A 25,803-nucleotide genomic window follows, 5' to 3' on the forward strand; every position below is an offset into this window, starting at 1 on the left:
TAAAAAGTTATTTTACCTGGTTTTCATCTAGGTTCCACTACTTCTGCGAAAATTACAAGAAGAGATAAAGAAGAGGAGGTCAGAAGTGCTTAGGGAACTGCAGTCATATTTTGGAAATAGGATCAGAGGAGCAATAATCCTCATTCAGTTTGTTTGGGAACAGGCATTTATCAAGTAATTACTGTATACCAGACAGTAGATATACAAAGAAAAGCAAAAAAATTATTCTTGCTTTAAAGAAGCTCATAATAAAATGGAGTAGACAACTATATAAATACAAAATAATGTATATTGTTAATCAGATATAATCTCAAAACAGAAGAACTAGCTTGAAGATGGAGAAGGAACCAAGAAAAGCCACTTGCAGTAAATGGATTTTGAAATGAATTTGAGAGAAACCTGGAAAGCCTGCAGAGATATAGAGGTGGAGGAAGAATTTGAGTTTTTTAGTTAAATGCTCATATAACTTTGGAGTACATATTTTCTGGAGCGCTATTATTCTGCTAGTCTTATAGATATTTATGGATTTCTAGTATCATCCCCTAAATCTTCCCTGACTACCAAACATTTTATTACATCATTTCTGAGGTAGAAAGGGGTGGTAAAAGTTTGCTAGGGTAAGAGATCTAGTTTCAAACTCCAGGTCCTGTCATTTATCAGCTGAGTGACCTAGAACAAGATTTCATTTGTCTGGTCCTTGGACATCAGTAAAGTCAGGAAAGGTAATAGACCAGATTTGCTATTAAGACCTGTTTGGTTCTATCCCTGTGATTCTGTGATCTTCCATATGTGATACCTGTTGCTCTGAAAAAAAAAATTGGAAAGGAACAGGAAAAAATAACAATAAAAAGCTGTAGAATTTAGATGTGGATTAAATCTAAAAAATGTTTGATTTCCCCCCCACCCCCTCACCCCCAAAAGGAGCATGGAGGGTTGGGAAGGGAAAAAAAAAGCAGAAAGACACTGGAGATAAGGTCAATAACATATAAGGTGAACTGCACACTTGTACTTAGAACTGCGGTATTTGTCAACAACCTCCTCAGGTTGTTAAGAATTTTTTCAAATTCTTTTTGGCTTTCATCACAAAGTTAAAGAATATTTGATCTGAATAGAATCTAAGCAACAGTGCAGTAGATTACTAGATAGGGAGTTAGAAAGACTTAAATTCAAATCCTGACTCAGACACTTATAGGCTATGATGCTGAGCAAGTCACAATCACCTGCAACTTCAGTTTCCACTGTAAAATGGAAACAATGCCTCACAAAATCATTGTGCAGGTGAAATGAGATAAAATATATAAACTGCTCTGCAAATCTTAAAGTACTATAAAATGCTAGTTTATCATCATCATCATCATCACCACCATTATTCCTAGAGCAGCTAGGTGGTATAATGGATAGATCTTTAGGCCTGAGTCAGGAAGACTCATTTTCCTGAGTTCAAATGTGGCCTCAGAAACAGGAACTGAGTGAACCTGAGCAAGTCACAACCCATTTCCTCATCTGTGAAATGAATTAAAGAAGGAAATGGCAAACTTCTCTAGTATCTTTGCTGAAATAACCCCAAAGGAGGTCACAAAAAGTTTGACATGACAATACAATTGAACAACAACAATTATTATTCCAATATACTAATTTCACAGAATAGGATTAATCTGAAATCCAGAGTGGCAGAGTGAACTTTGCCTTAGGTCATACTGCTATTCTATTTCAGAACTGGACATATCTGGAAGGATATATCTGTCCTGTGGGTAAGTGCAAAGTAAAATAAAGAACTGAAGAAATGTATTTAGCATTCATATATGCTGTGATGCTTTTCTAAGAGTTCAATTTCTCTTATTTTTAATAAAGTGGAACAAGTATATAATGTAAAAAAAAAAAGAACTGAAGAAATTAGTTCAGAAAAATAGTCCTTATTATCTCCTCCTATTTGAATACAAGTTCTTTTTGAGTAGGGTTATTTCATTCTTTGCACTCATATTTCTAGCACATGGTACACCTGGCACATAATGGGTGCTTAATTAAGTTCTTGTTGATCAATTACTTAGTTTCATGCTATACCACGAAAAGATACTTTTTCTATTTGAGTAAGTATCTAATAAGAATTGATCTGGTTTGGCCAGCCCCTCTCCCAAATACTATTTTCATTTCCTCTCAATTACATACTATTTTTATTTTTATTGTAATTTATCTAAAACAACTATTAACATGTCTGACATTTCTTCTATTCAAGGATTCAGGAAAACAAAGCTTAAGAGAATGAGTTGATCATATTATTCCATTTGCAAAAAAACTAATCAAAACCCCAAACCAAACCAAACAAAAAATAATCTCAAGTACTTTAAGATGATCGGGTGATAAATAGTAACAATAATAAAAATTAAAGTGCTCAAGTCCCAATGAGATTTTGCATTTTTACTCATTGGATTCATATGTACATTGAGATATATCTGATCTTTCAACAATACTAGAGAAACACTATTCATAATTTGTTAGAATCTGCTCATTTCAGCCAATAACAAAAAATCACAGTCCTGTCCATCTTGAAGTAATGATTGAATGCAAAAAGTTAGTAGAAATTGTAAAGGGTTTAAAAAAAAAAATGCTTCTAACAGAGAAAGAAAAAAATCCATTAACACTAGAGTTTATGGAGCTCTGCACAGTGACAAAACAAAGGCATCATCTGAAAGAGCACTGGCAGCTATGTTGAAATCTGGCCAAAACAATCTATTGGTGTTTGGTCATCACCAAAATATATATACACACAGTTAAATCCTGATTTGGTTTGCTTTTTTTTTGGAAGTAGCATTGACATCATTTTAATCCGGAGCTCCCATATCTCCCTCCCCAAAAGAATGCAACAAAATTATTACTTTCCTTGCATTTATCTTCACCTTTCTTGGTATAAGGCTGATTTAAACACATGATACAAGGCCTTTATATTAAGAATGTTATTGTCTCATTCATAGATTACTCTGTTTTTTTCTGGAAAGATGAGGCAGAATATTGTCTTGACAATTTATGAAGACTGCTATGATTTTGGGACTGTGATACAAAAAGACTTCTTAAAAACAAGATCTCTAGACAAACAGGGAAAATGGAACTTCTAAACTGAGCCGTGAGATACAGCCAAAGGCGGCTCGAGTTGGAGACCTATCACTAGTTGTCTAACAACAAACTGAGCACTTTACATGAGTAAAGTGAGAGTGTTGGACAAGGTAAGGCACCTTCTAGCATCCTAGAATCTTATAATTTGGTGACTCAATCTCTTCATTTTCCTTTCTTGGCAATCAAGTCATTGTTTCTGTTCTGTCCTTTGTCATTAAATCAAAGGGGGATACTGCATATTTACGTTTGAAAAATACTTTCAATAGAAAAAAATCAAATGCAAAGTAAACAAACTTATTTTCTGGATGAGCCTAGATAATAACACTATTCAAAATTACTAAAGGGGACTCTACATACCCATAAATTGTTCACCAATTTCCAGAGCAAAAATGGAAATAGATAATTACAAGAATAAGAAAAGAAAGAATGATAATAAAATAATAACAATAATAGTAATAATAAAGCAACACTTCATTTTTACAGTATGTCTTAATTTACCTCAATGAAGAAAAATCTAGAAGAAAGAGATTATATTTCCATCTTCATGGCTCAACCAAACGCCTGGCTTCCCGGAAGGCCGTGGATGTTCTTAGAAGAGACTTTAGTAATGAGATCAGAACGAACTCTGAGACTGTGGTAAAAAAGCATCTCCCTGCCCCTAGTTTTGAAAGTTAACTATTAAACCTAGTGTCATACATCCTGATTTGGTTTACTCAATTCTAGAAATAAGGACATGCTGATCAGATTCCCTTAAACAATTGAGCACCTTACTGAAGTCCTTTTGGAAACAATATTCTTTGCACTATTTTGATTCAAAGGATTTTCATTATCAGAATATTATTAATTCCATGTCACTGGTAAGAGACAGAAGGTCACTCTTATTTGAAGAAAAAATTACTTCTTTTCCCGAGTTTCTTACTTTTCATTGTATATATAACATTTTAAGTGTTTAATTTTTTTGGTTTTTGGGATTTTTTTTATTGCTGCTTTTCTGCTTTAGTTTATTCTTTTAATTATTTACAGACCTGCTTGTCTGGACACTTCGTTCTAGTCTGAGTTGGCAGATTTTTCAACACCCTTCACTGAAATGTGATAATAGGCACATAGAAAGGAATTCAATCTGAAGTCTTTCAAAGTTCTACCTGTGATAGCCAGAGGTGTTTTTATTTTTTTTTCATTTATTCCTTTCCCCCTCTTTTATTGATTTCCTGAAACCCATATACTCTATGACTTGCAATGGGCATAACTAGTTTTAAAAATAAATTCCTAATTATACTTCACTATATTTGCTTAAAAGGTTATTACTTGTAAGAAGAAGAAAGATACTATCTTTACATTATTTTATTTTTAAAAAACTCATGCTAAGCATAGATATTGAAATAACTGAGAAGAGCAATATATCAATAAATAAATACTTATTAAGCAACTATTACATGCCAGACACTGTGAATTTCCATGCAGAAGCAAGGATTAGTAACCAGAGAATGAAAATTTAAAATATATTTAAGATAGGTCTTTATATTTAAAATATGTTCAAATATATTTAATTATATACAATCATATAACATAATCATATACTTTAAACTTGTTTAATTACCTATAATTAATATAAACATGTTAAATATTTAAATGTCTAATTAAACATAATTAAATAGATTTAAAATATATTTATGTTGTTTTAAATTGACAGGGAAAAACATAAAGCCAAATATGGGAAGCTTTGAGTAATGATAATTTTAAAAACCAACAATATGGGATTCAACCATCATCAATTCATTTGTTTCACATCCTACTGTTTCTGACATTAACAGAATAGAATACAGAAAGATGCTTAAAACTTCAGTCCATCTCACAAGAGTTATTGTCATGTGATATCAAAATTAACAAACATCAAGCTCAGGATAAAAGACCACCAAAAAAAAAGAAACCATTTTCTGAATTCAACAATTCAAAAAGAGCAAGAGTATTTACACTTGTTCTGTTGAATTCTTTTCCCATAATCTTTCCAAATAAAATGATCATCAACTTCCAAATCTCTATAAAATCTCCTATCTGCTAAAACCACAAGAGTTAGCTCTAGTAAGGGGGTGGAAGGAAGCCCAGTTTGACTAAATTTACTGATAAATCACTTTTCTAATGTTAATCCTTTGCATCAGTTAATTTTACTTTTACTTTTCAGTTAAAATATTTAATTGGAAGATATGAAAAGTTAGACTTTGGAATGAAAAAAAGTACCTTTAGATTGTAGCATGCAGGCATTCACGATTAAAAAACAAAAACAAACTACAGCTATTTTTGAAAGGAAATGTTTTTGGCAATGGAGTTTCATCATACCCTTTTTTAACAAATAAACTATCTTAATACATTTTGCAAATATTGAATATAGAAAGATTACATTCACTTTAAAGTTTTAAAATAATTAATACTACAGGCATGGATCCTCAAATCTGAACAAAAGTGGACAAGTTGGACAAAAGAAAAGCTGACATGCCAGGGGAAAGCAGTAAGAGAGAGCAGGTGAGTAATACAATGATGAGGATACAGAATCAAGGATATGAAAAGACTGCTCAGTCTCTGAATATTATTTTTTTTGTGAGAGGTTGTTAACAGATGTAGTTCAAGGCAGGCTGCACCCTACATCCTAGGGTAGCTTCAGGCAGCAGTCTTAAAATTTTTTTATCTTGAATATTTAGAATTAATTTTATCATGGTGGTGACAAGCTAACAGAAGTCCCTAAGGCCTATTGAATCCCTACATAAGTTTCTGGTGCTAGAGAGGCAATAATAATAAAAAATAGTTTGTTTATTATGGCACTGTGCTAAGTGTTTTACAATTGTGATCTCATTTGATCCTCACATCAATCCTGGGATGTAGGTGCTTTTATTATCCTCATTTCACATTTGAGAAAAGTGAGGCAAATGGAGGTTAAAGTCTTCTCGACTCCAGGTAGCTGTTTTATTCATTGTACCACCTAGCTGCTGCCCAGTGTTTAAATTGGTTCATTTAGTAATTTACAATACAGAAGTAGCAGCAGCACTGAGAATGCAACTAGGCCCCCTGTGAGTCAAGCACAAGCACCTGGAATCCTCATTTGGCCAAGGCTAAATGACATGGATGAGTATATCACTTAACCATCCTCAGTTACTCTTTTTGTAAAAAGGCACATGATTAATCCCATATATACTTTACATGAGTCATATGTGGGGATTCATGCCTCAGGCAGTTGGGCACAGCAAATTATGTGCCAGTCCTAGTGTCAGAAGATCTGAATTCAAATCCAGATTTTGCAAATAAATTGTTGCTTGCCCATAGAGAAATCACTTAATTTCTCAAGGCCTCAGTTTGCTTATTTCTTAAATGCTATTCAGTCCTTCACTTGTATCTGACTCTGCATGGGGTTTTCTTGACAAAGTTACTGGAGTGGTTTGTCATTTTATTTTCTAGTAAATGAAGGCAAACAGAAGTTTTAAGAGACTTGCCCAGAATTACACAGCTAGCAAATGTCTAGGGCTGGATTTGAACTCAGGTCTTCCTGACTCCAGGCCCAGTAATTTATCCACTAAACTACACAGCTGCCTTGTTTATAAAATGAGGGGAATATAATAGATAGTAATAAATGTAAATCTATCATTTTATGATCTCAATGGACTCTTCCAGTTTTAAATTACTATCAACTATAATTTTTAAAATATTTTAAATAGATGATTTATAAAAATAATTCACCTTCCACTAATTTTCTGTACCATATTCTAAAAAACAATGTCAAAAGGATGTAAACTTAGGCTGATCCGATCAAGCTGGAAAAGCTTTGTGGATGGACTTGGTGTCTCTTGCATGATTATTAGCATAAAAAATTCAAAGAGGCTCATTATCAGAAGTCTTGATATTAGGTGATGAAGTATTTTGGCCATACTAGCTCATGAAGATAATCTACATGGACAAAGGGAATAGTCATATTGCTGAAATAAAAGATATTCTGAACTATTAAAGTAAAAATACTGGACATATTAATTATGGTAATGAAGCTATGAAAACTCTTTGGGGGAGGGGGTGTGAGACATTAATGACTGACAGCTGGATTCTTCTGCCTGGGGCCAACAGCTGATATCAGGCTTAGGAAAGTGGAACAGGGCCACAGGAGGCTTTAGTACATTTGGAAGTGACCAGGCCATACATTCCAATTGCTTCATAGCATCTAAAAAAAGTCTACTGAGACCAAAAGGGAGTTCTGAAAGAAGAGGGCCATATCTATGTGGTTCTTACCACTGGTAATCTACAAATTCCAATCTATAAAACTAAATTAAAATAGATAATGATAATATTATAGGAGAGCTTCATTTTAACATAATTGGTTATGACAAGGACTTGTTTATTATACCATAGATTAATAACATCTCACCCCCACCTCCCCTATGGCTACACACTCTAAACTTTATAGAAAATGTCTAGTCTATTACATGAAAATATTTCCTGTATCACATAAGCATTACAAAAGAGTGCCACCATACTAAGTGTGCGGTAATACCTAGAAAGTTAGGTCTTGTATATTATCATATAATAAATTTCTCTGTAAGAAATGATAAAAAGAATGATTTCAGAGAAACCAGAAAATACTATTATAAACTGACACAAACTGAAGTGACAGAGCAAAGACTATTTATACAGTAATAATAAAATGACTCCTTTTTTTTTTTTTGAAAGACTTGGAAACTTTGACCAATGTAACAAACCAATGACTTCCTCAGAATAGAGGCATCAAACAGGCTACATCCTCCTGAGTGCTACTAAAACAGATTAAAATGTAATTGGGAAGTATTTAACCAAAAAGTAAAAAATAATAGATTCAAATTATAGAATAACATAGACAATGTTAATATGTGATTTTCTAAGTCACTTTGTTCCCACAAGGTTCCTTATGTAGGGTTCAGGAGCCCAAATTTCTATTTGAGTTTGACATCATTGCTTCAGAGGACATAGACTCAATGTACAGTCAATAGTAGACATAATTTAAACACAGAAAACATGTAGGTCTGTTTTGGTGTATTATGTTTGTTTGTTTGTTTTTTAACAAGAATCATGTTTTTCTTTTTTTTCCCTTGAGGAAAAAGATTTGGAAGGTAAGGAGTAGTTAATGCTAGTATTGGCAACAAAAAAAAAAAGAAAAGAAAAGAAAAGAAAAGAAAATCACTGAAACATTTTTTTTACAAAATGTATAGCAGAGAACAAAAAGAAGTTCAAAAGGAAAAAAAAAGAAAATGAGGAGAGTTTTGAAAGTAAACTGTTGAATTAATTAAATATTTTTAAAAAGCAAGCTATACTCAAGAAAAATTCAGTCTCTGTCTTTTCAATTTGTATGTGGAAAAAAATTTTTAGTGTTAATTATCAAATGAAAAAGAAAAAGATTAAAAGAAAGTTAGGGCTTCAGATATTAAAGGAGTACAAGTGATACACTTTAAAACGTAAGGATATAAATCCTGAAAAAAAAGACCTTCAAAAAAAAATTAGGAAACTTGCTAGCACTACGGAAGAAGAAATTTCATCTTGTTATTCTACTAATGAATGAAGATTAGAAAAAAAATCAGAAAAAAAGGTGCTCAAATAAAAAGAGAGAGCAGAAGGGGTTAAGGAATAGCTGAAGGAATAAAGTTAGAGGAATCCCATAAGACTATCATAAGGAAAGACACTATTATGGCTAGGAGAGGAAATATGAGCAAGTCCAGATATTATTGTAAAGGCAAACATCAGCAGTAGAATTCCTAGGAGCAGAAGCACTGTGAATATAATTCTTAGGAAGAATGAACCATTCAGGCACAACAGTGTTACTAAGTGCAGAAAATACAAATATTGATGGGTTAAATCAAGACATAAGAAAATATAAAGCTAAATAGGGGAAGCTTTGAATAATAATAATTAAAAAAAAACTCAGGCAGCTTGCGACTCAACTGTCATCACAAATTCATTTGTGTTTCACATCCTACTGCTTGTGACATTAACAGAATTCAGAATTTAGCAATGAACTATTTTTACATTGTGATTCTTTGCAGCCATATTCCATATGCAGCTACCATTCTAACTTTCAATAAAACCCTCTTATTACTTAAAAAGTTTCCAAGCATACTTCTACTGAAACTGAGGGTCATTCTACATATATCTTGATTCATATGTAAAATGACCAAAATAATAAATTTATCTAGGATTTGTAATTCTATGAGATGGTAGTGTTGTCTATGTTCTTTAGCTCCATTAATCCCAGGCAAATTTATAATATTTAAAAGTTTTTGTTATTATTGGCATCTCACAAAGATCAGGTCAGTTCAAGTTTATGTGAATTGCTGTTAAAATGTATTTCTTTAATTAGCATAGCTGGAATCAATACCTTTATGAAAAACACTTTTAAAAGCAAATCTTTGTTCTCCTGGTGTTATCACAAAGTACTGTCAAAATAACCTCCCAAACATTGATAATCAAATTTCTATTGTTCCATACCTCTTCGTTATCTTAATAAAATGAAACAAAAAGAAAAAATTTTAAAAATAGTTCCTGAACTTCTAATGAAATCTCTAGATCAATGTTTTTGCTTATAGGATGTTAATTAGCTTGAACCCACACCCAGATCTTCTCACAGTATGCCAAGTAAGAACAGGAGTGCATTTTCAAGTACTTCTGAGAAGTTTTTTGAGTAGAAATATTTTCTTATTCCTCCCTAGTAACACTAGCAGCAAGGAGGAAAACAACAATAAGTATAAAACAATTATCTGTTGAGCTTGAACCATTTTATGAATAACATAAATCTAGACGACCTTCCAAATAACTAAAAAAAATATGTAATGTGAGAGTTTTTAAATAGCAGCTTGCATTATCAATTCAATCTAGAAGAAGAAACACAATCTGTAGTTATTTATTGTCCATTATGCCACATCATACTCTAATTTTTAGTTATAAATCTTACTTTCTTAATGTGCTCTCCCTTTCATATGCAAAGATAACAATACTGACCCACAATCAACAATATTGTGTGCTAGGACCATTTTAGTGTAGAATAAAGAGTTCTGGAGAGGTAGTCGGGCACAAAAACAAATTTTTAATCTTAGTTCTGGTAATTAACAAGTAATATGAAGTTGGATTAAATCACTCCACATATCTGAATATTCTCCTTCCTCCATGTATAAAATGAGACAATCTTTAACATAATTTCCAGCTCTGACATTCTATGATTATATATGCTTTGAAATGTTTATTTTTCAGTACTAATCAAGTTATATAGAATGAATTTTATGACTAAAAAGACATGTAATTGTTTGCATGTATCATTCTTCTTTGTGAATGAAATGGAGACATCACTATGGCCTCAGAAAGCAGTATTAAAATTATCTAATGCATACAAAAGGCAAATAATCATATCTTAACGTTGTTTTATTTTTATGTATGTGTTGAAGTTTGAATCTATTGTCTGGAGTACTGGGTCTTCAAGGACACAGACCTAAGTCTGAAAATCCTCTGGCACTGAATCTAGTAGGTAATGAAAAAAAAAATCCTCAATTGACTGAAGTAAAGCATATGTGTTGTCTTCTCTCAAGAACTTTACAGTTTAGTTGGAAAATCAAAAAATTAAAAACAATATGAAACATGACAAAAACATAAATAAATAACTATATCTATCACAAAGAATCATTACAGAATGTTAAAATTTAAGTCCTGTGGGACACACATAGCTAGCAAGTATGACTTGGATGAAGATCCTGAAGAGACTGTAAAGAAGCTATAAAATAAATAGAAGAGGAACCAGGAGAGAGGAGTGTCACAGAAATCTAGAGAGGGAGTGTCAAAGAAAAGAGGAAGGCTGACATCTTGGAAAACCCTGTAAAATAGTATAGAGAGGTCAAGAAGTATGAAAATTGAGAAAAAAATCATTAGATTTGGCCTTAAAGAATTGATTTGTAACTTTGAAGATAGCATTTTAGATTAAATGATGAGTTGAAAAAAAAGATGAGAATTAAGAATTTAGAGAAGAGAATGAGAAGAAAGTAAATAGAAGTACTGATTGTAGATTGCCTTCTTAGGGAATTGAGTCATAAAAAGGAGGAAATATATGGGATGATTGCTAATGAGTATAGCTTTATAAGGGAAGGTTTTTTGAGGTTGGGGATAAGTGTGTAAGCAATAAGAATACCCAGGATATAGGGAAAGATTAAAGTTAAAATGAGAATAGGTATGACAGAGGAAGCAATTTGCTGCTGAAGACTAACTTGGATAGTATCAGTTCTGCATGCAAAAATGTAATAAGGAATAGGGCCATCTCTTCATCTGAGAAGGGAATGAGGGAAAAAATGGCAAAAGGTTATCAGATGAGGAGCAAGAAGCAAGAGGGATCCTTCGGTAAATGGTTTCTTTTTTTTCCCCCCACTGAAATAGGTTCTTAATTGAGAGGATGGGAAAACAAGGAATTATGGGAGATTTGAGGAGAAATAAAAAGGTTTGAGAAAGCTACTGTGGTGAATGGGACAGATTCAATTAGGGAGATATAAAACCATTGCCCTCCCACCATAAAGGTCATTCTCCTGACTTACTAGTCAAAGTAGAGAAGTTGGAATACTCTTTGCTTACCACTGCCACTTTCAAACTTCACCTTCATAATCATTCTGTAATTTCTCCTCCTTTAAGGATCACTCAAATTCCTATCATTAAATCCAAATTATTATAGCTGTTGTCTACACCCATCTTTCCTTAATTAGTTTAGTGCCTGGCCCACAGTTTTTCCTTCTTGATTCTGGTCCTTATACAAGGAGACTCCCACATACAGATTAATATATCCTCATATACCATTAGTCCCCAGTTTCTCAACTTACTTATTTCACATGACTTACTCCAACCTACCTCAAGTACATAAAGAGATAATAATATCATTGATCCTGCTATCAAATACAAGTGATTGTTCATGAACTTTAAAATTTCCTTATCAGATCAGGGTGTTGTTATTCTGTCTCTTCTGTCTTGCAAATACAAAGCCTATTCTTCATCCTCACTGTCACCTTCAATTCTCTATCTATGAAATTAAGTACCAAATTAAGGAGTAATGAAGAAATAATGGTCTCACACTCAAATCTTAGATATTCCAGTTTCATAAGAATCTACTTGTGCATGGAATTGAGTTAGCAAAAACATGAAGAGATTTCTGTTAGTGCAGGAAATCAAAGTTTTGAATATGAAACTATACTTTATTTAGGATCTAATTTAAGTATCTTAAGATCATTATTTTAGTTTCTTAGTTTCTAGACTGGAAAATAAATCTTGAGTTAAGGTACTTGATAAGTATACTTTTAGACATTTTTTTAAAGGGGGACACTATTTGAATCCATTAGTCTTCTACTTTGCATATACCATCATTTTATTTTCACTGTAGCATTTCTCTAAGACCATATGACATGTCATCATCATATTGCTGAATGCTTATATTTTAGATCAAGAGTTTAGTACAGTTTCTATTTGTTATGACCTGGCTAATTCTCAAACTGCCTCTAGCAAAATTCTGATAAATCTGAAGAGCTCTACCTGGGCACATGGCATCTTCTTAATGATGATACTCATAGTGATCTGTACTTATATGACCACTCTGTGCTGAAGGAATATTATGTGTGGGACCTTAATATGATTCTTGCTCTTGCATTAATTTCTGAATCTCATATCCTTCAAATCACCAAAGGGTTATAATACCACCCTGGGAATTTTGCCAAATTATGCCTGTTTTTTCCCAACATAGGCAACCAATAGTTTATTCGTCCTTCCATTACATCACAGCTGGACTATAGAAGTGCACTTCAGTCTGGTCTCCGCATGTCTCCAGCAACTCATTTGTAGATGATCCAGAAGCCAGCAGCTGGACCTCATTTTTGTTCCAATAGTCACCATTTTATAATGTTTCTCCAGTTCACCATAAGTTTCACTGTTGTCAAGATAATCAAAATCCATTTTATGAAGAGGTATTTTAGTTCCCTTGACGGAATCAGTAATAAGAGAGTTGACATACTCTTATGGCCAGTTCAGTTTACTGAATGACACTAAGGCATACCAATTTTTTTTTTTCATGTGCGTGTAATTTTTTTAAAAAGCCCCTCTAGAACTCTGAAAAGTTATCACTAACAAGAATAATCCTAAAAGACTTTTATAATATATACTAGCAATTTGGAATTTAAAAAATATATTTCACAGAATTCTGCTTCCATTTTTTGTGCCTTTCTAAGTCCACATAATTCTTTGCTATTCACAATAATGAAAGCAGATGGTTTAGTTGCCGAACATATGCTTTAAGTGCCCCCCATTTGCTATTTCAAAATAATGGACCAAATTTTGCCCTTGGAACTCACAAGCAACTTCTGCTGATTTTAGGGAAGCTGCTTCTGGGAATAGTAAAGGCTGGATTTTTATTCAGAGGAGATTAAATATGACCCCCTCAATTCTTTTGATATGCTATTCCATTCTATTATATTTAATATAAAATTATAAATCATTTTATATTGTGAAATGTAACCCCACAGGGAAAAAAAACTAGTCAATATAATTCTGCAAATATTCAACGAGAGAATCATCTGACTTATAAATAACTTCTGAATGGTTGCCAGAATTTTCATTATTATTATTTCTATTATTATTACTTCATATAGCTATTTAAAAAAAAGTTAAGCACCTTACAATCATTGATAAGTTAATTTAGTTTAAATTATGTTTGTTCTTTTATTTAAATTCCAAATTATTCAGTTATTTTAAAATAGTGCTTCATCGGCCAATTATTCTCAATTAGAAAACACAGTTGCCTAAAAAAAGAATTTGTATTTTATCCTTTCCAAATGTGCTCAGAATATTCATAACCAATGGATACTTAGTATGTATGTATATATATATATATATATATATATATATATCTTCCATTAAAATACTCTTAATGCTGATACCTGTACCAGCAAATATCTTAGTCTCAATATCTGAATTTGTTTTGCATAAAAAACTTTATTAATTTGCAAAATCCCCTAAAGCCATCTCCCCATCTCTGAGTGTTCATAAATTTCAATCACCTGATGAACATTTTAAAATATCATCCTATGAGTATATTATTTAAGACAAGACCGCTGACCATAAGCACACATTAATGTTATAGAAGCAACTCTCCCAAAAGTATAATAACCGTTTAGAATTGTTACTGGAGACTAGCTTCAGTGCTGATGTAAAACAGTGTTTACTTTTAAAAATAAATGTGATAGTTGAACCCACATGTGTTTTGGGCAGTGCTGAGATGGGACATAATTAACAATGTTAGGAATAGCGAAGGATTCTAAAATCATCTTACAAATATATACACATAGATGAACTCAAATATATCTGTAGAAAGTTTATACCTATTATTGGAAACAAACATTTACATATTCTTAGACAGATAGTCATAGCGCTGCTTTGGGAGACCTCCCTCCGCAACCCTTTAACTTTCACAATAAATGTTGAAATGAAACTGAGTTCCCAGTCAACTTGGAAGTATGCAGAGCAAGTACTCCAATAAACAACAAGTTGATAAAACCAGCCGATAAAAATTTGTACTTTTCCCCTATCTCTCCTTTGTTCCCTTTCAATCTTTACAAACACACACACACTTACACACACACATATATATACACATACAAACACACTTGCACACATACACACACACAATCACAGCATGTCTCTCCTTACCTGCACAAGCCTGAAACATGGATCTATGTATGTTTTTAACGTACTCTGCACCAATGCATTTTTTTTTTCTGTGTTTCTAGCCCTTGGGAATGTTAAGAATTTAGGAAGACAGCCACAGCTTAAGAGAGCAATTATTTGCCAGTAAATACTCAATTGGCTTGTTCTGTGATTTCTCTTCTAGCTTGCACATTCAGTAATCTGTCCCTGGCTGCACTAGGAGCACAAAAAGTCTTTTCTTCACAGAAGAACTCTTTCACCAATCAACCTTCAGCCATGCCAGGCCACAGCTCATCAGGGTGATTTGTTAGCTTTAATTAATAATTCCTCACACTGGCCATTTTAACAAATAGCAAAGCAAGGCTGGGGCACTCAATGGCTAAGATTCAAGCTAAGGGAAACTGGTGGGGAGGAGGGGCGGGGAGAATGAAATACGGAGAGGGGGTCATATTCAGTTGCCGTTTATAAACACCTCTAATCACACTCTCTCAGTTTACAATATACAGGATATCTCAGCCGAATTACCATGTTATGTCCAGCAATTTGAATTCAGATGGGAGCCATATGTTCCTCCATTTTATCTGAGGGGCCTTACAAGTGCCAACAAAGGCATCAGACTCACATTTTCAAAGGGTTATGAGAGACCCTCGATTGCAAAAGTTTGCTGCAGGGTAAAGATTGGGAATCAGACAACACTACTCATGGCCTTGAGAAAAAATCTGGAAAACCAAGGGGATGAATTATGCAAACTAGTTCTCTTGCCAGCCTGTTATATAGAGCCTCTTTATTGCTTCTTTTGAAAATAGTGAGAACAACTGACATGAAATGGCTGTTGTGAGAAAAACTGTGTTGGATAGGGGATTAAAAAATGATGAGTACCTGCTCTAAGAACAGGAAATCTCCCTATTCGTTATGTTATATGGGATAAGGCAAAATAGAATACATAGTATATGGAGACTCACTTCAATTTGCCTATAGATATTACTTTGTCATTAAACTTATAAGATCACAGGATGTAAGGGCTTGAAAGGGAACTTAGAGATCATCTGCACCAGACCCATCATTTATGGATAATGGAAATAAAGTCAAAGGAAATCAGAGAGATTATCTAAGGTCAATGTCTTTTCAGTAGCGGAAAGAGGGCTCAAAGTCAGATATCTTGATTTCCATTCAGGACACTGTTCTTTTCACTATAACGTTCTTTTCCCCAGTAATGTTTCAGTTACTGAATTATTGTACACTTTATCATTTCAACCCTCATCACCAAGATAAGCATAGACTTGTAGAAAAGATCCAAAGACATAAGATTTTTGAATGATAAATTTTGCTTATGACCTGACCATTTTTTTTTAATTTGCCCCACTGGTTGATTTTAGTCCTTAATTCAATTCAAGAAAGGGAAAAGACTTTGCTTCAGTTGTGCTAAGAAGGATATAAAAATAAAAAAAGTCACCATGTCAAAGTCAAGCCCAACTGATGCAAAACTGAGAAGCACTGGAAAAGCCTTAAGGAAAAAAGTAAAGACAAGAAATAAGAGGAAAAAAGAAAAATTATATAAATGCAAATAAAAGAAACAGAAGCAGCAGAGGAGACATAGAGAATCCATCCAACTGATAATAAAAGAGAAGTGGCAGCATTGAAGGATGGTCTTTAGAGCGGAGAGAGTGAAGGAGAGTGGGGAAACTCAGTGTAGGAGCAAATGGGATATGAGGCTAAAGCAATTATAGGTGTCACTCTGACATAGTCAAAACCTTTTGATTAGACCAGAGGATTAGTTTATGATTGATAATATGATAAATAACTTAATATTCTGCATTCTGGATTCCCATCCCATTTCTCAATTGCAACACCTCTCTCCAAATACTGGAATATTTTATTAATTACCAAATACAATGGTCTTTTCTCAATCCTTAACCTTATCATTTATTCTGAAGCATTCCATACTGTTTTGACCACTCTCTTCTACATATTCTCTGAGCTTGTTTTTTGTTTTTGACAATTTCCTCTTGGTCCTCTGCCTGACTGTTCCTGCATAGTTTTCATTAGTGAAGAATTATCCATATTATACCCCACAATGTGTAGATTTAAATAAAGATGCTGTCCAAGATCCTTTTTTCTCTCTTAATTTTTTCATTTGGTAACCTCATCAGCATAATGGGCTTAATTTAGCCCATCTTTGTGAGAGCTATACATTAAATCCCAGATTTTCACCTGAACCCCAATACCACATCACCAATTACCACAGAGCATTTCATACTAGATGTTTCATAGGCATTTTAAACTTGATATACTCCAAACAAAACTCCTTCTCCACCAAACCAATCCTTTTCCCAAGTTTCCCCATTTCTGTCAAAGACACCATCATCCTTTCAGTTACCCAAGTTAATAACCTTGAAGACATCCACAATTTCTAACTCTCCCTCATTCCACACAGTTAATCAATTATAGAATGCATTTCTGCAAAATTTCTTATACCCATTCCTATCTTTCTCTTTACAAAGTCACCATATTAGTTCAAATTGTCATTATCTCTTGCCTGGACTATGGGCAATAATCTCTTAATCATTTTCTCTGCTTCAATTTTCTCCTCTCTCTGATCCATCTTCAACATAATTGTCAAAGTGATATTTCTGAAGCACAGATATTACCAGGTCATTCCTCTACTCAATAAACTCCAGTTATCCCCTAACATCTCTAGCATAAAATACAAACTCCTCTATTTGGTCTTCAAAATCTTTCATAACTTGAACGCTACCTTTTTAGTCTTATCATGCATTATTCTCTTTAAATTGCTCTTTGTTCCTCACTCGGGCCTTTGTGTTGTTTCTTACACAGAACATTCCATCTCCTTTGTGGTTTTGCACAAATTATAATTCATGGATATATAATGCCCTCACTTCCTTCAAAACTCACCTTCTGCAAGAAAGCTTTTCTGATCTCCCAGCACCTAGTACTTTATCACATTAATCATTTTGCTTTTATATGTGTGTAATATGCATGTATATTTTCTCCCAAAAGAATGTAAGGCCTTAGAACTGTGCTTGATACATATTAAGCACTTAATAAATCGTTTTTTGATTAATTGACTATAACAGTAAAGTAATATACTACCAATTATGACATGGATTCAAATATACCATTAGCAAAACCTTATAAAACATAAACAAAAGTTACACATAATAAAAACCTGCAGAAAGTCAGAACAAACCCACATGGACCACAACATCTAGCTAGCCACAAACCTCAGAAAATGGTTCATGTTCCATGTGGTCTCCATCTTGTCCACCTTCATGCCATCTATCCTCTTGTCACCTTTTTTCTTTCTATCTGTTATTCTTGAGGGCAGTAAACAAATCATTGTTACTATTGCTTCTAGAAAGTATGTTATCACTTGATTTCCCCAAAAGTTCCACTCAGCATCCCCTGAGTTTTACTCACTAAATGGCATATATTAAGAGTTTAATAAATTACCTATGCATCTATTTTGTAAATAAAAAGTTATAATAAAAATAAAGAAAAAATAAAGAAAAGCTTAATAAATGTCAATATTTTAAAGTAAACCTTTAAGTAAAGTTTAAAAATCTATATACTATACTAATAATAAAAGGTGCTGTTCATTTGCAGAAAAAGAATTGGTGGAACCTTACTGCAGATCAAAGATACTTTTTCTCAATTTTTCTTCAGTTTTGTTTTCTTTTTTGGCTATGTTTTCCTTCACAGAATGACTTACATGGAAATGTGTTTTGCATGATTATACATGTATAACTTATGGAAAGCTGCTTGCTTTTTCAATGGGGAGAGGGTAGAAAAAAAGGAAAGAATTCAGAACTCAAATTTTGAAGATAAAAAGAATGTTAAATTTGTTTTTACATGTAATCAGGTAAAAATAAAATACTAAATTTTTAAAACCATCCATTATACTGATATTTCATGTTGTATCATAGCTATGTATGAACATCTTCACTTTCTTCCCAGGTGTATACAATAACATTAAGATTATGTGATGGTCAACTGTGATGGACTTAACTCTTTTCAAGTATGAGGTGATTCAGGTTAATTCCAACAGACTTGTGATGGAGAGAGCTATCTTCATTCAGAAGAGGACTATGGGGACTAAATATAGAGCACAACATAGTGTTTTCATCTTTTCTGTTGTTATTTGCTTGCTTGTTTTTTTTCCTCATCTTTTCCCCTTTTGATCTGTGAGTTCCAGAAATGAATCTTACTCTTAATTTGTTTTTCATCCAGGAAGGCACTAAAAACTGTTCACTAAATGAGTGAGTTGAAATTAATTTCGTTAAGAATATTTTCGGATATTTCTTGAGCTAAGTAAAGAAAAGCTGATTTATAGCTACATCAACTTTGGGAGTCACTGCTAATTAATATCTGTCGGGAGAACAATAGAACATACAGGGGGATATATCAAAATGACCAGTTCTGTGGGTTTTCTATCTAGATGTGGTGGTCATTGGAAGATGCCACAATATATATATAATTAGCTCTGCCAAATATTAACTTTTAAAATTGATCTAGACATCTTAGATCACTTATATGGACACAGTGAGGGTTAAAAGCTGGTCCTGACCCATAAGCAAAGAAGGCTATTATTATTATCAGTGGTAGACTTTTCTAACAACAAGCAAAGAAAAATATCTCCCACTCATCTAAATGGATGCCTGAGATTTTTCTTATAAAGTTATCCATTCAACTACGCCCAAAGGGCTATCAAACTGTATGTACACTTTGATCTAAAAGTGTCTCTATGAGTCTGTATCCCAAAGAGGCCATAAAAGAGGAAAAAGAATCTACATGTGAAAGACATTTGTATCAGCCCTTTTTATAGTGGCAAGGAACTGGAAACTGAATGGATGTCCCATCAGTTGCAGAATGGTTGAATAAGTTATGGTATCTGAATGTATGGGAATATTATTGTTCTATAAAAAACAATCAGCAGGCTGTTTTCAGAAAGGCCTGGAGAGATTTACATAAACTGATGCTAAGTGAAATGAGTAGAACCAAGAGAATATTGTTTAAAGCAACAATAAGATTATGTAATGATCAACTGTGATAATGTGGTTTTTTTCAACAATGAAGTGGTTTGGACCAATTCCAAAAGACTTCTGATAAAGAGAGCCATCTGCATTAAGAGAGAAGACTATGGGGACTGAATGTGAATCATAACATAGTATTTTCACCTTTTTTGTTGCTGTTTGCTTGCTTATTTTTTCTCATATTTTCTCTTTTGATCGGATTTTTCTTGTATAGCATGATAAATGTGAAAATATGTTTAGAAGAATATTGGATTACTTGCTCTCTACAGGAGGGGGAAGGTAGGAAGGGAGGAAGAAAAATATGTAACACAAGATTTTACAAGGGTGAATGTTAAAAACTATCTTTGTATGTATTTTGAAAAATAAAAAGCTATTATAAAAAAAAAAAAGTTGTTCATTGATTTGCCCTAAAGCACTGTACTCTGTAAAAATACAAATGACTCTGGAAAGGATAATAAATTAAGATATTTTCAGTCATTAAACCTTTGGGGTCAATACAGTATTTTACTGTGTGGCTTCAGGTGTTAGGTTCCTCATCTATAAAAAATAAGAACAATGGATAAGGTAGCTTCCAAAATCCCTTCCAGTTCTAAATCTATCACACACACACACACACTATGGATGACCAGATCCTTCATTCTTCAGACAAGTACTCTGTGCTAAGTGCTACAAGGCCAAATTCCCTCTCCCACCAGTTTTATGAAAGATTCAAGGTGAATTCTATTTTGGTTTGAAGTGTATCCAGCAAGCCAAGTGAAAGGCACGGATAGCTCATACTTGTGACATGATTCCTATACACCAGAAGCTTGCACATTATCAATCAAAGTCTAGATCACTACTGCTGAAATTAACAACATACAAAAAAACACAAGTTGATAGATTCCAGTTTTCAAATTTTGTTCCATAGACTCATTTCCTTAATTTCTATCTTGGCTGGCAGATTTTGAGGACAAGGACTGTGTCTTGCCCTAAATTTATATCTCCCCCAGTGCCTAGCAGTTCTCTAAACAATGCAGGCACAATAAAACAAATGTTTGGTAGCAATAGTGGTTTGGGAGGGTACATAATTAATGCAGCAATATCTTATTTATCCAGATGTCATTTATGTCTCTTCTATCCTTATATAGGATAGTGTTCATAGAGCCTTAAGTATCTAAAAAATAACCAAGAATTCCCAAATAAGGGAAAAAGATTTCTACACAAAAGTGCTTGTCACAAAGTCTATGTGTTCAAATTCTGCACTCATAGGAGAGACCTCAGGCTTTCACTCTGTCTATATATTCTTATTTAAGACTGAATGTCCATATGTTTGGTTAGATGGTTTCCAAACTCATGGCACAGTACAAGCAGCAAAGTAGAGGGAAGGTCTGTTAGGAGCAGACAGATTGTCAGTAGCAAAAAAAAAAAAAAAAAAAAAAAAAAAAAAAAAAAGACAGCTGACTGCCTGGCTATGAAAAGAAAGAAAAACAATAAAAATTAGACACAAGCATTGAAAAAGCATAGCTATATAGTCATTTAACATAAGGATAAACTGCCTTATATTCTCAAAAATCTCCTAAGAGATTAACTGTATTATAAGGATTATAATAATTTATTTTCCCCCCTTTTTTGGGGGTGGTGTGGTGGGTAAATTTTCATTGATATCTTTTGTTTTTACATCTCCAGAATTCCAGAATTGTCCCTTCTCTAATCTCCTAAAGAGAAACATTCCCTATAACAAGAATTTTTTTTAAATAAGAAAGGAAAAAGAGAAAAAGATTTTTAAAATCAGCAAAACCAGTCAATCCATCTAAAAAGTTTCAAAGCAGTCATGCAATGTACCACACTCATGGACATCCCACCTCTATAACAGGGTAGGGTGGGATGGGGTTATCTTCTCACATCTCTTCTTTGAAGTCAAATTTGTTTTTTGTAATTTTGCAACAATTACTTTCATTGTTTTGTTTTTGTTTTCATCTATGCTATTGTAGCCAATGTGTATATTGTTTCTTTAGCTCTGCATACTTTATCCTGTACCAGATCTTGTAAAATTTGCCTGCTTTTTAGTATTCATCATATTTGTTATTTCTTATAGAATAGTAATATTCTACTACATTCATGTGTCACAATTTGTTTAATCTTTCTGCAATTAATGGACATCTGTTTTACTTCCAATTCTTAGCTCCAAAAGTACTTCTATAAATATTTTGTTGTGTTTAGAGAATTTCTTATCATTGACTTCTTTGGGGCATATGCCTAATAAAGAAATCTCTGAGGTAAAATATACATATATAGATATAGATATATCTTAACATGAATGCGCCTAACATAATTGATTTCATAATGATGAATCTGAATCATCAATTAAAATTTAACTTGTTTCATATAAACTTTAATTAGGTAGGAAACTATATAATACACATATATGTGTGTGTGTGTGTGTGTGTGTGTGTGTATACGATATTAATTGATCTTTTAAAAATGTATTATCAAAGTTTTGAACTTCTATTTGGATAAGTGTTAATTTTATTAAGAGTTTAGTTACAGGAACACTTCATAACCCAATAATGCCAGATAAATGAGACATTCATATAATTAACATTAAGTATTATATACAGAGTGAATATAAGAAATATATAAGGTCCTAATGAACCTCTACAAGCAAATGTATTCAATGAGTAGTTGGGCTTCCTTATATGAAATGTATTAATTTCTGATGCTAAGAGAAAGAATCAATAAAAGAATCTACTTACTTGAGAAAGGTGAAGTGCTGGGATCTGAACATTTTTGAATGAAATGATTTTGGAGAACAGGGAGTTTTAGGCTATTGTAATGGTAATATTAATGGAGGTTATGGGGAGAGGAAAAAGAGCTGAGATTAGAAAAGAAAAGCATTGAAATCAGGAAAATAAAAGATTAGAAGGGAAGGCAAGAATTATAAGAAAGGGTAATATATATAAAACCAGTTGGAAGGTAAGGACCACAAAGAGTGATGAGCCAGCCCTGGACACACATAAAAGAATGAACATCTTACACTAAGTTATGGAATGATAGTAACTCTCTATTTTGAGCCAATTATAGAGGTTAGTGCTGAATAGAAGAACTAAATTATCTTGAAGATCAGCTTCCCAAAATGATTCTGTGTAAAGCAAAATGATTGTACCATGATTTTTTTTTAAGTCAATAATTAGTGAATTAGAATTTTTTTAAGGGTGAAAAAATGGCAAATAAGTAAAAAGTACTTCATGAAACAGGAAATCACAACTTTAATGTTTTTCTTACAAAATAGAAGAGGGGTAAAAATCAATATATTTCTATGAAGTCTGTTTGTTATGTAGTTTTAAAAACTCTACCTAATTGTTCTTAACATTTTATTTAACCCATTATCAATTTAATCAGTGGAAAGAAAAATCAGCTTGACTTTTTGACAGCCAAGTCAATTCAACTGGAAAATTCAAATCTTAGAAGAAAAGGGAATAAGGAAAATCCTGCCTAGCAACACTTTTAACTGCCAACACAAATCGAAAGGAATGTAATCTCTTCTTGCTCCCTTCCCAGAGTCTTTGCTCTTTGTGGAAAGTGGACTGTTGGGCAAAACTTTTTTTTTTTTTTTTTTTTTTTTTTTTTTTTTGAGGAAAAACAGAAAGTAAAGAAGAAGGCTATGCCCTCTTTTGGCTAATAAGGTATTTTTCACCTAAGCTAATGATACTATGGTAGGTATTCATATCCCTAGGAAATTTTCTGCTCTACATCAAAATTCAAAATAGACCCAAATTCCACTAACATGTATCTGCTTTGACTTCCTTTTTAAAATTTATTTTTGTCCACTTTAATAAAAAATCATGAGTTTACAACGTAGGGACTTCATTTCCCAGTATTTGATAGCAATTGTCTATGTCAATTGAAGGTCAAAAGAATAGGAAAGTGGTTTTGTGTAGAAAAGGGCCCCTTCTGATTCAATAATATAATTCCAGAGACTCTATATTACAACTTGGTTTGTGTTACCATTCTACCAAACTTCATGCTAGTTTTAGAGAATAATGACCATCAGGCCAAATGAATAAATACAAAGCAAAAATATTTTAGTTGTATCTTTCTTTCTTTTTTTTTAAATGTCTTTTTAATTTAGAAATACATTCTAAGAGAGTTTTCAACACTCACTCTTGCAAAATCTTGTGTTCCAATTTTTTCTCCCTCCCTTCTCCCCTGTCTCTTCCCCCAAACAGCAAGTAATCCCACATAGCTTAAATATGCACAGTTCTTCTAAATATATTTCCATATTTATCATGCTGCACAAGAAAAATCAAATTGAAAAGGGAAAAAATGAGAAAGGAAAAATAAGCAAATAACAAAAAGGTGAAAATACTATAATGTGATCTACATTTAGCTAGCTCTCTCTTTCAATAGTTTCAATCTTTCAAGCAAAGCAAATTATTACCAAGAAAGTTCAAATTTTTCTATTGCATATAGTTGTCTAAGAAGTGACTAGGAGAGCTCTGTTTGGAATCATATATAGAATATTTGTCCTGTTGCCTAAACTATATTGTCTGGCAAAAGACACGTTTCATCTCCTCATTATCTATGTGCATTTTTGTTTTATAATTAGTTCTTCTGATCTACTTTATCTATATCTATGACTAGATATATCTATATCTTCTATACAGATAAATATTCTATATGTGGTTAGATTCTACTGTATCTCTTTACATATGTGTATATCTTATTATTTGGTACTAATGAAACTTATTAATGTTTATGAATACTTGACAATCTAAATCTAAGATTGAATTATATTTATTAAATACATGTGTATGCAAATAGATGCAAATAGATGCATATATACATACATATAATCATTAGTTGTATATATTTAGTATATATATATAAATATATACTCATTAGTTGAACATATTTATTAAATGGATATATATACACATATGTTAACATATATATACATAAATATATATTAGTTATGCTCACAGAATTTTAGCATTCATTGTAAAAGATTTAGCCAAATATTCTAGCCTGTAAAAGTTTTTTGGGGGATTTGGATTCTGCCATTTATCCTTTCCAGCATTATAGCCAATAATTTTATTTTGAAGTCATTGGTAAAACCAAGTCATGAATTAAAAACTGTTAAACAGGGTCAAGCACAGATCCTCGGAGTGGTCCACTGAAAATATTTTTTGAGTTGAAATAAAATAATTTTTTACTTTTGGTCTGGCAATTCCAAAATTTCTGAATTGATCCAATTGTACTATCATTTAAACCACACTACCCCATCTTTTCCATGAGAGTATCATGAAAAATTTAAATACATAGTTATTTGTATTAATCTCATCACATAGCTGAAAAAAATAAATTCAAGCTATGGGATTTTTAGGATTCCTTCTAGATTTAACAAATTGAACTTATATACTATGACTAAAAACAAGTATTACTTAATACTGAGAATAGGCCTTCAAAAAAGAATTCATGTTAGTTTGAAAATCCACATAACTTAAGACAAAATGAAGAAAATGTAAAGTTGACAGAATTGCTGTAAGGATTATAGTTCCATAAAATATGTATGTTTGATGTATTAAACACCCCCTCACACCCCTCTCTCTCTCTCTTTCTCTCTCTCTCTCTCTCTCTCTCTCTCTCTCTCTCTCTCTCTGTATTTTCTAAAGACTTCTGTCTGGCATCATCAGGATACATGCTAGATACTCAGACTTTATCTCTAGTTGCTCAATCAATCAAGCATTTTTGAAATAATACATTCCAGGTGCTATATTAGGCAACAGGCATACAAAATTGTTGTTGTTTTTTTTACTCAGTTTCTGCATTCATCAAAAGTCTTCCTTCCCTTGGAATGCTTTCCTACTATTTCTTCACCAACCTCTGTCTTTCCATTCCTTCAGATAACAATTCTAATTTTTCCTTAAGAAACATTCCTTGGCAATTCTGATCT

The 25,803-nt window shown here is 32.7% G+C and overlaps 1 protein-coding gene across 16 annotated transcripts in view; it reads right to left on the reverse strand.

Moving 5' to 3' along the window:
* Positions 1–25,803, reverse strand: part of ZBTB20 (zinc finger and BTB domain containing 20) — a 1,022,251-nt gene that overhangs the window by 514,458 nt on the left and 481,990 nt on the right. Inside the window, exon 1 of one of the 16 annotated variants that reach the window (XM_031963665.1) lies at positions 14,824–18,314. The exons of the other annotated variants lie outside the window; for them this stretch is intronic. The gene's annotated coding sequence lies outside the window, so the exon portion shown is untranslated. Of the gene's footprint in view, positions 1–14,823; positions 18,315–25,803 lie in introns of those variants that run through there. 16 annotated transcript variants of the gene reach the window in all.

The sequence above is a fragment of the Sarcophilus harrisii genome, chromosome 3 (assembly GCF_902635505.1).
Source record: "Sarcophilus harrisii chromosome 3, mSarHar1.11, whole genome shotgun sequence".
NCBI lineage: Eukaryota > Metazoa > Chordata > Mammalia > Dasyuromorphia > Dasyuridae > Sarcophilus > Sarcophilus harrisii.